Raw genomic sequence first — 9,656 nt, forward strand, 5'->3', positions numbered from 1 at the left:
AAGTTTTTTCTTTTTCCAAACTATATCAAATCCAATGATCGCTAAGATGAGCCTGAAGAGGAGATTTGGGAAGATGCTGTTTCATAAGTCGCTTTGCCAGATCACCTGTGGTAAGTTTGTAAAACATATATTAAAAATAGGATTAGAACATCTCCTAATCAAAAGTTTTTGATCAGGTCAGGATGTCTGCTAACAAGATGCAGTACTGCAGTACAGTACTGATTACCAGAGAAGGGTCTAGCTGCGGCTTGGGTGTTCCCGTAATGACACAAGAACGCCCTCAGGGCGTTCATGGTAGCGTTTCATCGACCAATCGCGAAGAGTTTTGCGAGCCCCGGTACAGTAGGTGGCGGTATATGGCGAGTGGATGCTGACAATTCAAAGCTTTCCCAGAAGAAGGAAAAGGAGCAGCCTTCCCTTATGTCGCCGTCAGTCCGTGTGAAGTTTTGAATGGATTTGATTGTGACTGCAGACGAAAGACCGGCGGCGATGTCACGGCGAGTGCATGAAGAATCGTTTACCGGCGGCGACGCGACGACGGCGCATGTTCGAAATTTATATAAAAATGTACGTATACTAAGTACGTCTGAATTATGTACGTCGCCTTATAACACGCCTGATACATAGGTCGCCACTAAGCAAGTGCCATCCAAACGTCATCGCCAAATAACTGTGTGGTTAAAACGAGTTTTACTGTTACAGACCGAACTGATTGAACTTCATTTCCAGCAACAAAAGGACACTAATGCAAGGTGGACAATAATCAGAGGGTGAGTGACCTACTGAATGTAAATTAACTTTCATGTCTTTAACCTTTTTGTAAAGTTTAAGGCATCAGAACTGGTTTGAAAGTTAGCAGATTTGCTAATATAGTTAAAGCCACTATATATTAGCTTCTGATAGCTTTTTGTGTGATCACAACTGTGTTGATCCTTTATTCTAGACTCTAGAGGAACATCAGTGTAAGTTTAACAAATCAGCTGTCTTTAGTATTAAAGTTAATTTTAACATTATTTTTTGTTTTTATTAATATAGACTAATCAAACTAATTTAACTCGGGCAGTTATTGATCTGCTAACTACTGTGGTAGATTTAGTCTGTAATCATTCAATGTGTTGTATTTATGTACTAACTATACAGTCATCCTCTTTGGCCCAGTTTACCATCACGAGAAAAATGTTAAAGTTTTTTCATGACTGGTGTACACCTTTCATGTGTTTCAAATATTTATCCTTAACAGTGATTGTTTTCTCTGTTTATTAATTCAGTGAAGTGGAGGGATTTAACAGAGTGTTTACTAGTTCACCTGCCCATTTAGTCTTAAATAACTTTGCTTTCTGTCCTCAAAGGGAGTTGTGAACCTGAGGCCAAGGCTTGAGCCCAAATCCCCCGTAACAGAACTGCAGAGAGGAAGAAAAAAACTGTGAAGGAGAAGATGGAAAGGAGCTAGGCTTGGAGGCACAGACTGGTGCTTTTATTATGTTCTTGATGATTGACAGGCCTAAATGATTAGGCTTTTCAAGAACCATATAAACAAACAATTGAGAAAAGAGGGGGATAATCTTAACAATCAAAGGTTTAAATATTTAACCTCTTAAGACCAGAGCTTTGGTTTCATTTTAATTTCAGATTTCTATGGAAATTAAAAAGAACCAATTAATATAATATCCAAATATTTTTCTTTGAACTTGAAGCAGTGTAATTGTCCACATTTGTGTACAACATGTTCCAGTTACACAGAAGTAATTATTATGGTGCAAACAACAAAAACATCTAGGTCTTAGGAGGTTAAAGGTCAGTTGAAGACATATGTCAACAACTTTATTTATTGAGATGATACTAAGTTATTTAATTATATTCAGACAGTACACAATAACAGCAACATGAACATTAATTAACAGTAATAATATTACATATTATGATAGTGTTTCTTTCATGCATGTGTGTGCGGATGCATACATTGGCTACAGTATGTGTGTCCTAATGATTCACAGTTGTAAGTGAACTTTGTGGCATGTTAAAACTTATTGGACAGCAGTATATGTCCCGTCTTCTTAAAGCAGTATTTACAATTTTAAGAGGTCATTAAGCTTTTTTAATTTAAAAGTTACATCTTAATGAATAAAATAGTAAATTAATATTTTGTAATTTGTATTTGATAGGGTTGATGAAATGCATTTGTATTTTATATCAAAATACTTTAGTGTTTTGTATTTTTAAAATACTGTATAATACGTTGTACAATACTTTGCCTACTGAGAAGTTTGCCTAGCCCTAGACCGGAAAATGTATTCATATGAAAGGTGTTGTCAATGTTAGAAACGTGCAGGCTGCTGCGAGCAAATGATTTAATAGTTAGAAAGCTGCTATGAATACAGGTGCCATCAGTTGTCTTCTTATGAATTACTTTTTTGTCAGTGTTGCTAATGCAATGTAGGCCCTTCAGTTCGTACCCGGTTGCATATGTCAGATTTTTTCATGAATCAGAGCCAATGTAAAGGTGAAGCAAAAGATCAAATAGCCCAACTCAGGTTTGCAAAGAAATGTCATGCTCCCCTCTAAAACTATTTTTAGTATTTTCAAAATACAAAAATGCAGTAGTTCATTTTGATACATGTTGTGGCTGCTGTATTTTGTAGTTTATTTTGATACACTTGAATCTAAGGTATTTGGTATTCTGGTTAAAATACATTTTTAATGTATCTTTGCCCAACTCTGATATTTATGTAATTGTAATTCACAAAACTGCATACTGTTTATAACTTCATTGTAACAGGAGCTGCAAAATTAGTTGTATTGACAATCTCATGTAGTTTAAGCTATATACGGCTACCTGCTGCTGCAACCCACATTTTGGAAAACATTGTAAAGCATATGGCTAAAAGGAGCAGTGTATAATAAGTGTTGCCTGTGTATAATAGCTTACTCTTCTGTAGTAATAAAATGGTGTAATTATACAATTTTTATGTTCTCCTGGTAGCTCATCATACATGGTCTGGCTGTGCAAGCAGGAAGCTGAGCAGATTTACTTCACGAGCCAGTTAACTCTACAGCAGTTTAATCCATATAGCAGCTGATGAATTAAGTTTTTTTGTGAGTAAGGGTTGGGGTTTGTTGTGATGTTATTATTTTGCACCACAATGAACAACAAAATGTGTCATTTTTCTTTATTTCAGAAATTCCCAAGAAAAAGTACAAATTATTTACATCAATGTCTATAAAAATATCTAAAGTTAACAATGGCATGTTTAAAAAATATGTATGTGTGTGTATGTGTGTGTTTATACTAGATTGTAATTATTTAACTTACGTGTTGACTTTAAAACATATTGACCACCATACTGTTGGTTTTAAACTATTAAAGATGATTGTGCAACATACAGCTCTGTGTTTAATTTTGCAATGTTATTAATACATTTGCATTTTGCTGATTATAGTTTACAGTGGCACTTATAACAATGTGTAGGCTATTATCCTAAATATTATAACACAGCCACACACTTAACTGGGCACATACTGTATATTTGCCTTTGGGATTCTCTAGGTGGAAGGTTTTGTAGTTAAAATTCGTATATTCTAAACTTAAAATAGAGTCAATGCTTATAAATACAAATAAGAACATACATTCCAGCCTCCTGAATCAAAAACAGAATATTTACGTTTAGCTTTTAAGACCTTTAGCTACACCTGCTGAGGTTTGTACGATCACACACACACTTTTAAAAAGATCTGACAGCATCTGCAACTACTTTTGAGTTAAGTGTCCATGGCGGCGACGTGCTTAACCACAACGTTGGTGTCACGCGGCAGTGGAGGCGACGTATCCTTATCTCGCGTAAAAGTACACGACTGTCCCCTTTGCTTGGTAATCCGTGTCATTATCCACTTGCGAATGTTGTTATATTAATCCGGATAACCGGATGTTGACAGTTAACGTTACCGTTCAGCAAGGCGGCGAAGAAGAACGGGGCGTGTCTGTCTGCGAAAACGGGAACCCCCAGCAGTACGAGACCGCCCATTTGTGGCCGCAGTTGGATGATATTGGATTACCAGGGCCCCAAAGAAAGAGAGGGCCCTTGAATATATTATGGAGGTGGGGCATTAGGGCCCATCAGGACTGGCTATGCATAGGGCCCGAGATCTTGTGCAAACGCCCCTGACAAGATGCCTTGCTGGTCTGGGCGAGTTTAAAGTCTTACACAGACAGTCCAGAGGTTCCCATTGGTAAGGGACTACACAATGCTGTTTGACCCATACGTAAAGCAACCTTACAATGTAAGTCAATGGTGCTTCTGGTCAGTTTGGTTGCAGACATTCTTCAAAAAATCTTTGTGTTCATCAGGACGCTTTAAGGTGTAGAAACATCTCAGCGACCATCAAGAGAAATTGGAGGCAACTGAGCTAAATTGCAGATGTTGTTATATTCTGCCGGCGGGCAGTGGCTCATTGGTTCATGTAGGTTGTCTACAAACCGGAAGGTTGGTGGTTCAATCCCCGTCTCCCCCAGACCAAGTGTCGAAGTGTCCTTGAGCAAGACACCTAACCTCAGCTGCTCCCGACGAGCTGGCTGGCGCCTTGCATGGCTGACACCACAGTTGGTGTATGAATGTGCGCGTGAGTAGGTGAATGTGAGGCTAATTGTAAAGCGCTTTGGATGGCCATAGGTCTGTTAAAAGTGCTATATACTGTAAATGCAGTCCATTTACCATGTTGTTGCAAAGGGTCTGAATATGTATAATGTAAATATGATATGTTTTATTTTTTCATACATTTGCAAAAGTTTCTAAAATATCTAAACAATTACAGTATCATGCAACAACATAAAATTTGAAAGTGAAAGGTGTATGATAATTTCTGAATGCACTGTAGATGATCTTAATTGAACCTCATTGTCATCTTCGTAAACACAACAGCTTTCTTCCTTTATCGGATGGCTATGCAATATTTTAAGTCAGACTATCAAAGAAAACGCATCTTGCCCTTATGTGCAATAACAAAATGTTTTTGTACATGGGCTAAAATGCAGCATTTTTTGAAAATTAAATATCTTGTGTTTTTTTCCCTCCTTAGATGCTGTCATCGTATTAAGTAGCCTACAGCATGAGCCAGAATAGATGGGTGGTGGTGACCATAAGAAGACGGTCAACTAAACCAACAACAAAATTCATATTTGCAGTTTATCTTGAATAAAGTTTTTCTATTCAGATGAATAAAATGACTTTTAAACATGATTTTGTTTTCATATTTTATGATTTTATTCTATATTTAGAATATTCCAGTTCTGCACTACTAACTGGAAACCTAACTGTTTGAAAGAATGTGTTTTTATCCATAAAAAGAATATTTTTAACAGCTGCTTTCATGTTTATTTGGAAAGGGTAGGCACCTGCCATCTTATTTGTCCAGATTTAAACTTTATCTTCTTTAGGGGCCAGTTGTTCAAAAAGTTTAATTCATTTTGATCCAGATTTGGAAATCACATTTTTTCCTATTCAGGATCAGGTAATCCGTCTTACTTTTATGCCGGTTTTTCAAAGCAACATTGGACTGGATCACCCTGATCCAGATACACAGTTTTCAAGATTACCAAATCCAGATTACCTGTGCTCTAAATGGGACAACATATCACAACATGTGCTACCAGCTATGTGAAGAACAGGTAGAAGAACCAATATGGGATCACTGTAAGAGTTTTTAATTTTGAGACAAAACACAAAAATAACATAAACATCCATTTATTAACTTATTTTACGAACCCTCATCTGAGTCACAAAAAAATAAAAAAACAAATATACATTAATAAATACATTGTGGATGCTTCAACACTCTTAAAATGAATGTGTTAAATTAACACATCTTGTGTCTAGTTAAGGACAACACATCTAGTGTGTTGTCCTTAACTTAACACATCTCTGTGTTATTTTTGGAATAACACACTTTGTGTTGTTTTAACACATCTTGTGTTGTCCATTTCATTTATTTAAGCTCACAATCTACACGAAATGACACACAATGTGTTAAAATAACACATAATGTGTTAAATAGTTTAACACAAAACAATGTGTTAAAATTAACACATCCTTTCTTAGAGTGAAGTGTCTTTTCTGAGCTCCTGTGACTGCTGGCTCTACCAGTGAGGGTCCAGGTTGTATTTCAATAATACAGTAGGGCTGAGATCCAGAATGAAAGTTTCCTCTGCATTAGGAGGAACTGGCTCACTTTTCTTTACAATCGTTGGCTCACCATCCCCTACAACACCTTGTATCCCATGCAGAGCTTTATAGTTTTCACCTCCAATAATGTTGGGTTTATGGTAAGGTTTGGGGCAGGGTTAAGGTGGTAACATATCGCTAAAAGCAATGTGTCGTAAAGCTTCTTGAGGCGCAATATTTGTTTTATTCAAATCTTTAACGAATGCGCAATCTGACTTTTCGGTTGCTGATGAGAACTTGAATCAAGATCGCTGGATAAAGGGCTGAATTTGGATCTGTTCCTCACAATCGTATGAATTTTAAAGATGTGGATTATAGCAAATTAATAAAAGTAACATCTTTTGTGAATTTATGTTGTATTTTGGGGTAATTATTGCTTAGTAGTAATAATAAAATCTTGCAGAGAAGACAACATTGGAGTAAACAAGTTTAAAAAAACCTAGTTAGATAAATACAGAAATGTTATTCATTTTAAATTTTTTAAATGTTTAATTCTGTGAAATTCTCTGAATATCATAATCATTTCATTAGGTAAATGGGTAAACTGTCTTAAATAAATAAGTATGAAAATATGACTGAAAACATGTCATTAATACGAGTAAGAAACGCCAATGCCTGCAATTTTAATATTTATGAATAGGAATAACTGGTGTACAAATTTGTACATTTGTAAAGCTGTAAATACATAAATATTTTACGTATTAGTCCTGTCAAAATGTCAATATTATTCGTTTCAGTGCGTTTTAAACGTAAGTAAATGTACGTATGGTAGAACGTAAAAATACACACGTATTCTCATGAGATCACATTGCCAGTGAGGATGTGAAGTGAGCATCGTGATGCTTTTCTGTAAATCGGGAGTAGAGTTTAGAGTTTAATTATATTAATTATAATACATACATTTCTCTCCCATACACTTCTAAAACCTTGTGACCAGGGTATATGAAAGCGTACGTAATATACCTCCTTCTTCAATAAATTACATGGGGTATACCCACTTCTACATGCTAAATTATTATTAATAATAATTTCATAATGATCCTTATGCTGTGAAGTTAAGCAGCAGAAGTTTTGTAACAATACAGTATTATTTTGTAGTTAACTAATTATGCAAGACTTAGCAACCTTAGCGGGGTGCTTAAAAAAAATGGGGGCATAGATTAGGAGTATACCCAATTTTCCGGGTACTACTACACAACTGCTATGACTATTGATTTATCTTTATTAAAGAAACACAACTACAAAATTGTAATGGTGACCTAAACTCCAAAACAGCTGTAAACACTGTATGAAAGTTGTTAATGTGTCTTGAGTTGTGTGTGTGTGTGTGTGTGTGTGTGTGTGTGTGTGTGTGTGTGTGTGTGTGTGTGTGTGTGTGTGTGTGTGTGTGTGTGTGTGTGTGTGTGTGTGTGTGTGTATATAATTTCTATGAAAACGTATCTTTTTTTTGCTTGAATTTAGTGTATATTTAGTAACCAAAAATAATAACATTTATTTTATTTGAGAACAGTTTTACCAGTTTTTCTCGTCACGATTAGCAGAACACGAACCCAATTGCAGACAGTGGTAGAAAAATACTTGTTGCCACACAAAACATGGTACTGTCAGAACCCTGTCATAATGAACTAGATGTAATACAAGACAAGACCCTGACAGGATCCTAACAGTTCTTAGATCAGTTTTACAGCAACACCGTTTGTATTGTATTTACATTTATATACTTGGCAGAAACCTTTATCTAAAGTTATAAAAGTAAATTCAAGCTATATAAATCATCAGTATGTCTAATCAATAATTTTAATGTGTTTTCCCCACAACCTTTGTGCTGCTAATACAATGCTCTACTAACTAAGCTATAGAATACATATCATGCAATAAAAAAAACTAAATGTTTAACAGTTTTAAATGTGTTTCTGTAGCTTAACAGGTAGATGATTACATTAGAAACACAAAGATTGTGGGTTAAGTCCCAGGAAAACACGCATACGGTATTTATAAAATGTATAGTTTATAATGCACTATAAAGTGTCTCCTGAATGTGTAAATTTAATGTACATTTTCAAAAACCAAATACAGCCCCTATTAAATTATTTAGACAGCATTAAGACCTAGATGTCAGAAAAAATTGCCTTTTCTTCTCAGCTTTGACACTGAGATCAGCCATAAAAGATGTCTGTCAGTTGTCCAAGCAGCCTTATCTGATGGAACTGTGCATTTGTTTTGCTTTAACACACCAGAATCCAGTCCCAGTGTAAGGCAGCCTCTTCAAAGGCAGTTGGCCTAAAATGGTTGTTATCGGCTATTGCTACAAATGGCTTGAGGGTACGTAATGGATGGGGTAATTTTCTTTTTTTCCCTTTAACCCTTGTGTGGTGTTTGGATCACGTGGGACCTATTTATAATTTTTACTAAATAAATATTTAATTTATTGTTGTATCACCCGTGGCCTTGGCTCATTTTCTATGAAGAACATAAAAATAAACTTTTCAATGACTGTACACTGTGCCCCCCTATACAAATTTATATACATATGCGTTTTTCAGGTCCAAATGGGTAATAAGAGTGTGAAAATTTAATGTGCTATGCAACTTCACAGTTTTTCGGTGGTGCAAATTCAACTCTTTTTTTTTTCAAATTTTCAACTGTATTTCTTGAATGTATAGACACTAAAAATACAGAAATAAAATGCTATAAACATCTTTTGATGTGAGCAAGAACTAGCAGAGTTTTATTTCATAAATAAAACCTAAACCCACCCCAAACCCGAACCTAACCATAACCAAACTCTAAAATCAGGGGGACATGATAAGTGAAAAACAATGGTCTAGAAGCAGCTAATCCTAAAATCTGATTGGTTGATTGAAATGTTGTTCCAGGGTCAACATAATGTTGCCCTGAGGACATCAACCATTTGGCATAATCAGGAGAGCCATTAGGGCGGTAGTCAGAAACTCTAGAGCAAATAAGTCATAATGACTGCGGTTTAAGGGACAGTGCACTTTAAAAATAAAATGCTCATTTTCCAGGTCCTCTAGAGTTAAACATTTGATTGTTACCATTTTGGAGTGGATTCAGCTGATCTCCAGGTCTGGCGCTAGCACTTTTAGCATAGCTTAGCACAATCCATTGAATCTGATAAGACCATTAGCATTGCGCTCAAAAATAACCAAAGAGTTTTGATATTTTTTCTATTTAAAACTTGACTCTTCTGCAGTGTTTGGAATAACGCCGTTTAAAAGAATGGCGTTACGTAACGACGTTCATTTTTCAGTAACGGGCTAATCTAATTAATTACTTTTCCCGCCGTTACAACGCCGTTAACGTTACCGGACGTTAAATGCGGTGCGTTACTATGCACTGACTTAACCTGTGTGATCCAAAGGCAACCCTGGCTCACACAGCTAGTGAGGAGGTAGGTTAATAACGAGATAAGCGATTATGATT

The 9,656-nt window shown here is 35.8% G+C and overlaps 1 long non-coding RNA gene across 1 annotated transcript; it reads left to right on the plus strand.

The window, feature by feature from the left end:
• The first annotated feature begins 395 nt into the window (after positions 1-395).
• LOC135765157 (uncharacterized) lies at positions 396-3,521 on the plus strand. Its single transcript, XR_010540497.2, has 3 exons — positions 396-567; positions 703-770; positions 1,350-3,521. It is a non-coding gene; the product is annotated as an uncharacterized lncRNA (long non-coding RNA).
• Positions 3,522-9,656: the final 6,135 nt, after the last annotated feature.

This window comes from Paramisgurnus dabryanus, chromosome 6 (genome assembly GCF_030506205.2).
Source record: "Paramisgurnus dabryanus chromosome 6, PD_genome_1.1, whole genome shotgun sequence".
Taxonomy (NCBI): Eukaryota; Metazoa; Chordata; class Actinopteri; order Cypriniformes; family Cobitidae; genus Paramisgurnus; species Paramisgurnus dabryanus.